Here is a 6,750-nt window from a genome sequence, read left to right as displayed (position 1 = left end):
AGTCATTAAATCAGGTAAAGCTCCAGGTTTAGAACGGTAAACATCCCGAAATCCTCTTGCACTGTAGAAAACATGCTAAACTACAGATAGCACAATTTTTCTCCCTCATTCCGCAAACAGGATCCACTTTACGACTTACGAAACAGACGAAGTTCATTGGCTGCATAAAACCAGGTAAACCCCTACAACAAACCTCAAAGTTATCGTCCTATTGCCCTTCTTATTATGACGTAGAAATTACTTGAGACTGCTTATAACAGAATACTTATCTATTCGGACAGATTCCTTTTGAACAGCATGGATTCAGACCCAGACTGTAGCTGTCTGGATCAAGTACTTCCACTAACATTTAAATAGAACGTGGCTTCCAGAGGCAACTGAAGGCTTCTGCAGGTTATGATAGCGTCTGGAGGCATAGTATTGTCCGTCAGCTAGTCCATGTAATACCCTTCAGATGGAGAGCACAACTTCTTAATAAGATGCTCACTGTCAGGCCAAGTAATTATAGGCAACGCCGCCAGTGACAAGAAAACTTTCAATAATGGCCTACCTCAAGGCTCAGTTCTAGTTCCACTACTATTTAGCATTTAGAAGTGCCACTCACTCAGTCCTTGAAGTTTGGTTACGCTGACACCTGAGTGATAGCAACACAGGACAGACAAATCAAGATCACCAAAGGTGTATTAACAAAAGACCTAAGCAAAATGGCTCAGTGCGTTAGTAAATGGGGACCTCAACCGAACGCTAACAAAACTGAATCCACTTACGTTCCTCTAAGTAATATCCAAGCCAACCGCAAACTGGATATAACTTTAGAGGGCAGCCGCCTGACTCATACTAAATATACACGGTATCTTGTCGTTTAACTTGCCTGAACAACATCTCATAGAGACTACAGCTAAACTGAGATCAAGAATGTGGTGTCACCGCCAGACACCACCACACTTGCTAGGTGGTAGCCTTTAAATCGGCCGCGGTCCGTTAGTATACGTCGGACCCGCGTGTCGCCACTGTCAGTGATTGCAGAACGAGCGCCGCCACACGGCAGGTCTAGAGAGACTTCCTAGCACTCGCCCCAGTTGTACAGCCGACTTTGCTAGCGATGCTACACTGAAAATTCGCTCTCATTTGCCGAGACGATAGTTAGCATAGCCTTCCGCTACGTCATTTGCTACGACCTAGCAAGGCGCCATTACCAGTTTATATTGAGATTATTATTGATGTATCAACAAGAGCGATGTTCTCCAATTATGGATTAAAGTTAAGTATTACATCAACTACGTACTTTATTTGCTACTATTAATTCCCTTAACTGTTCCAGACCTCACGTCAGTCTGCGTGACCTAAACGCGTGCCTTTCGGCTACTCGTCATAGTGGATTGGCTGTCTGGCCAGTCCACTACAAAGAACTTATACTCTGCAAAAATTAAGTGGTATATTATGATGTTCAGCAGCTTCGACCTAACGTCCATCCGCCCTCGGCTTTGTTTACTCTTTTTTTTTTGCTCATCAGTCTACTGACTGGTTTGATGTGGCCCGCCACGAATTCCTTTCCTGTGCTAACCTCTTCATCTCAGAGTAGCACTTGCAACCTACGTCCTCAATTATTTGCTCGACGTATTCCAATCTCTGTCTTCCTCTACAGTTTTTGCCCTCTACCGCTCCCTCTAGTACCATGGAAGTCATTTCCTCATGTCTTAGCAGATGTCCTATCATCCTGTCCCGTCTCCTTATCAGTGTTTTCCACATATTCCTTTACTCTCCGATTGTGCGTAGAACCTCCTCAGTCCTTACCTTATCAGTCCACCTAATTTTCAACATTCGTCTGTAGCACCACATCTCAAATGCTTCGATTCTCTTCTGTTCCGGTTTTCCCACAGTCCATGTTTCACTACCATACAATGCTGTACTCCAGATGTACATCCTCAGAAATTTCTTCCTCATATTAAGGCCGGTATTTGATATTAGTAGACTTCTCTTGGCCAGAAATGCCTTTTTTGCCATAGGGAGTCTGCTTTTGATGTCCTCCTTGCTCCGTCCGTCATTGGTTATTTTACTGCCTAGGTAGCAGAATTCCTTAACTTCATTGACTTCGTGACCATCAGTCCTCATTTCTACTACTTCTCATTACCTTCGTCTTTCTCCGATTTACTCTCAAACCATACTGTGTACTCATTAGACTGTTCATTCCGTTCAGCAGATATTTAATTCTTCTTCACTTTCACTCAGGTTAGCAATGTCATCAGCGAATCGTATCATTGATATGCTTTCACCTTGTATTTTGATTCCACTCCTGAACCTTTCTTTTATTTCCATCATTGCTTCCTCGATGTACAGATTGAAGAGTAGGGGCGAAAGGCTACAGCCTTGTCTTACACCCTACTTAATACGAGCACTTCTTGATCGTCCACTCTTATTATTCCCTCTTGGTTGTTGTACATATTGTATATGACCCGTCTCTCCCTATAGCTTACCCCTAATTTTTTCAGAATCTCGAACAGCTTGCACCATTTTATATTGTCGAACGCTTTTTCCAGGTCGACAGATCCTATGAAAGTGTCTTGATTTTTCTTTAGCCTTGCTTCCATTATTAGCCGTAACGTCAGAATTGCCTCTCTAGTCCCTTTACTTTTCCTAAAGCCAAACTGATCGTCACCTAGGGCATTCTGAATTTTCTTTTCCATTCTTCTGTATATTATTCTTGTAAGCAGCTTCGATGCATGAGCTGTTAAGCTGATTGTGCGATAATTCTCGCACTTGTCAGCTCTTGCCGTCTTCGGAATTGTCTGGATGATGTTTTTCCGAAAGTGAGATGGTATATCGCCAGACTCATATATTCTACACACCAACGTTAATAGTCCTTTTGTTGCCACTTCCCCCAAATGATTTTAGAAATTCTGATGGAATGTTATCTATCCCTTCTGCCTTATTTGACCGTAAGTCCTCCAAAGCTCTTTTAAATTCCGATTCTAATACTGGATCCCCTCTCTCTTCTATCACATCAGACAAATCTTCACCCTCATAGAGGCTTTCAATGTATTTTTTCCACCTATCTTCTCTCTCCTCTGCATTTAACAGCGGAATTCCTGTTGCACTCTTAATGTTACCACCGTTGCTTTTAATGTCACTAAAGGTTGTTTTGACTTTCCTGTATGCTGAGTCTGTCCTTCCGACAATCATATCTTTTTCGATATCTTCACATTTTTCCTGCAGCCATTTCGTCTTAGCTTCCCTGCACTTCCTATTTATTTAATTCCTCAGCGACTTGTATTTCTGTATTCCTGATTTTCCCGGAACATGTTTGTACTTCCTCCTTTCATCAATCAACTGAAGTATTTATTCTGTTACCCATGGTTTCTTCGCAGCTACCTTGTTTGTACCTATGTTTTCCTTCCCAACTTCTGTGATGGCCCGTTTTAGAGATGTCCATTCCTTATTGCTGTATCTATAGCGTTAGAGAACTTCAAACGTATCTCGTCATTCCTTAGTACTTCAATATCCCACTTCTTTGCGTATTGATTCTTCCTGACTAATGTCTTGAACTTCAGCCTACTCTTCATCACTACTATATTGTGATCTGAGTCTATATCTGCTCCTGGGTACGCCTTACAATCCAGTATCTGATTTCGGAATCTCTGTCTTACCATGATGTAATCTAATTGAAATCTTCCCGTATCTCCCGGCCTTTTCCAAGTATACCTCCTCCTCTTGTGATTCTTGAACAGGGTATTCGCTATTACTAGCTGAAACGTGTTACAGAACTCAATTAGTCTTTCTCCTCTTTCATTCCTCGTCCCAAGCCCATATTCTCCTGTAACCTTTTCTTCTACTCCTTCCCCTACAACTGCATTCCAGTCGCCCATGACTATTAGATTTTCGTCCCCCTTTACACACTGCATTACCCTTTTAATATCCTCATACTTTCCCTGACTGTTCATCTTCAGCTTGCGACGTCGGCATGTATACCTGAACTATCGTTGTCGGTGTTGGTCTGCTGTCGATTCCGATTATAACAACCCGGTCACTGAACTGTTCACAGTAACACACCCTCTGCCCTACCTCCCTATTCATAACGAATCCTACACCTGTTATACCATTTTCTGCTGCTGTTGATATTACCCGATACTCATCTGACCAGAAATCCTTGTCTTCCTTCCACTTCACTTCACTGACCCCTACTATATCTAGATTGAGCATTTGAATTTCCCTTTTCAGATTTTCTAGTTTCCCTACCACGTTCAAGCTTCTGACATTCCACGCCCCGACTCGTAGAACGTTATCCTTTCGTTGATTATTCAATCTTTCTCTCATGGTAACCTCCCGCTTGGCAGTCCCCTCCCGGAGATCCGAATGGGGGACTATTCCGGAATCTTTTGCCAATGGAGAGATCATCATGATACTTCTTCAATTACAGGCCACATGTCCTGTGGATACACGTTACGTGTCTTTAATGCAGTGGTTTCCACTGCCTTCTGCATCCTCATGTCGTTGATCATTGCTGATTCTTCTGCCTTTAGGGGCAATTTCCCACCCCTAGGACAAGAGAGTGCCCTGAATCTCTATCCGCTCCTCCGCCCTCTTTGACAAGGCCGTTGGCAGAAATGAGGCTGACTTCTTATGCCGGAAGTCTTCGGCCGCCAATGCTGATTATTTATCGAAATTTAGGCAGTGGCGGGGATCGAACCCGGGACCGAAGACGTTTTTGATTATGAATCAAAGACGCTACCCCTAGAGCACGGGTACTCAACTGTGTAGATAAATAGTAGCTACACTAAGCTGGTAGATAAGTATCTAAATCGAACAATCAGAATTGTTACTGCCGCAATCAAGTCCATCCCAGTATATTGGCCTCATTCCGCCACCAGCCTGAGAAGAAAGAATAATTTTCACAGGGAGTATAAGAATGACTGCAACAACCAGCAGCTGCCAGTTCAAGAGAACATATCTGAGGTTCAAATCAACGTATTATGCTCCATACATCCCCCACTCAAAACAGCTACCAATCTGACAGACTCAATCTCCACGAGACTTGGAGGAAAGAGTGATGTAATAACTCTCCACCAGAGGTGCAGAATTTCCTGCATGATAACAACAAATGATGGGACCTTGATATGCTTTAGAGTACCTACTGTACAAGTGGGAAAATATTACCATTGCTGAGTGTGCCTGAGACTTTCCAAGACAGAGTGTCAAACACATTCTGGAGGAGTGCCATCAAAACCCAGGTAGTAGGGCAAACTATGTGGTGGCACATTTTGTTAGTGTGCATTGTTTACATCATGGGCAGGTGTGCACTCAGGGGCAAACCAACTGTTCTCCTTTGATTGACAGCTCTTTAACCTATTGTTCTCCTTTTATTGATGGGTCATTAACCTATTGTTACCCCCGCCTGTCCCCCTCCCCCCACCCTCAGGAAACCCACCCCACCTCCCGACTGCTGCGACAGGTACATTTTCAGGTCTGAGTTATTGGAATAGTCCTTCTCACTATCATCAATTTGATTGACTACTTAATTAAATTGATCAATTAATTAAACCTCTCTCCCCTCTGGTAATGCCCCTCCCTTGGCGGGAAAGAGCCTCAGTTGATCAGTCATTTGGAGGGTATTCGATTGCAGTGTATGTAATATTGTTTAAACAATGTGGACAATGTATACAATATTGTTTAATTATTTATGTCAGAGTATGGAATATAGTTTGTTTATTTAGTTAAAGAATTTGTCTGGAACTCTATTGCAGTGCATTGAATACTGTTTAAATAGTTTAGACAATGTGTAGAATAATGTTTATATAAACAATTTATGATTTAAGGCAGTGTTTGGAATATAGTTTATTAATGAATTTTAAGATTTTTTCAGGATATCGATTCCCCCCCCCCCCCCTTCCACGCCACTCCCTGTCCCCTCCACTCTCCCACCCTCCTCTACCTTAAAATTGGCGGCTCTGCAGTGGAGAGGAAGGATCTCACGAAGGGAAATTCAAGGGTATATGGTTTATTTATAAGAAAAGTCAGTTTGTGGGGGTTGGAATTCTCTTGCTCATCCTTCTCTACTGTTTGGAAAGATGGAGGTTTTGTAAGAAGTAATTAAATCGATCGCCTTTCTTTTTATTCCAGTCGCCCAAAGAATACCGTCATAAAACATACATCACACGTAATTACACAGTTAAGAATCTTACGATTGCGAAGCACGCGCCACCCACCGTCCCCTGCCCACTAGACCACACAGAACGCTGCCACATCCGCTCCAAGGAGTCGGGATGCACTGCCGGGCCCCGCAAAGCGACGACACGGCCGTCAATGCCGAAACACGTGTTAGTGTCAGTTCGGGTCCCGCGAGCATGAGGCTGATACGTCCCTTTCACGTTTGACACATGAGAAATATCCGTCGAAACACACGTGTACCTAGGCACCGTTGCTGGCGCGATGACACATACCCTTTGTACCTGCAGTCCAGCAAGATATCCACATAGTGGATCACCCTCAGCGAGATGCTTGCATAGGGGCTCACCCTCGCAGGCGCAGTTAAAAGGCTGTCAGTGTTACACTGCAGTCACAGGTCTATGCAAATAACATCCAAGTCTCCCTCTGGACGCGCTATAGAGATCTTTTGCATTGCTCCCAAGAATAACATAGGATGCATTCTTCTCTTCCTGCCGATCCTAGTGGGGCAGCCCATCCTTTACGTATCAGTCCGTTCCCGGAAATCGTAAAGTGTCGCAGAAATAGTTAATGGGTCGCTTTTGTTGTTGT

This window comes from Schistocerca nitens, chromosome 9 (assembly GCF_023898315.1).
Source record: "Schistocerca nitens isolate TAMUIC-IGC-003100 chromosome 9, iqSchNite1.1, whole genome shotgun sequence".
NCBI classification, from domain to species: Eukaryota; Metazoa; Arthropoda; class Insecta; order Orthoptera; family Acrididae; genus Schistocerca; species Schistocerca nitens.
This window is presented reverse-complemented; position numbering follows the sequence as displayed.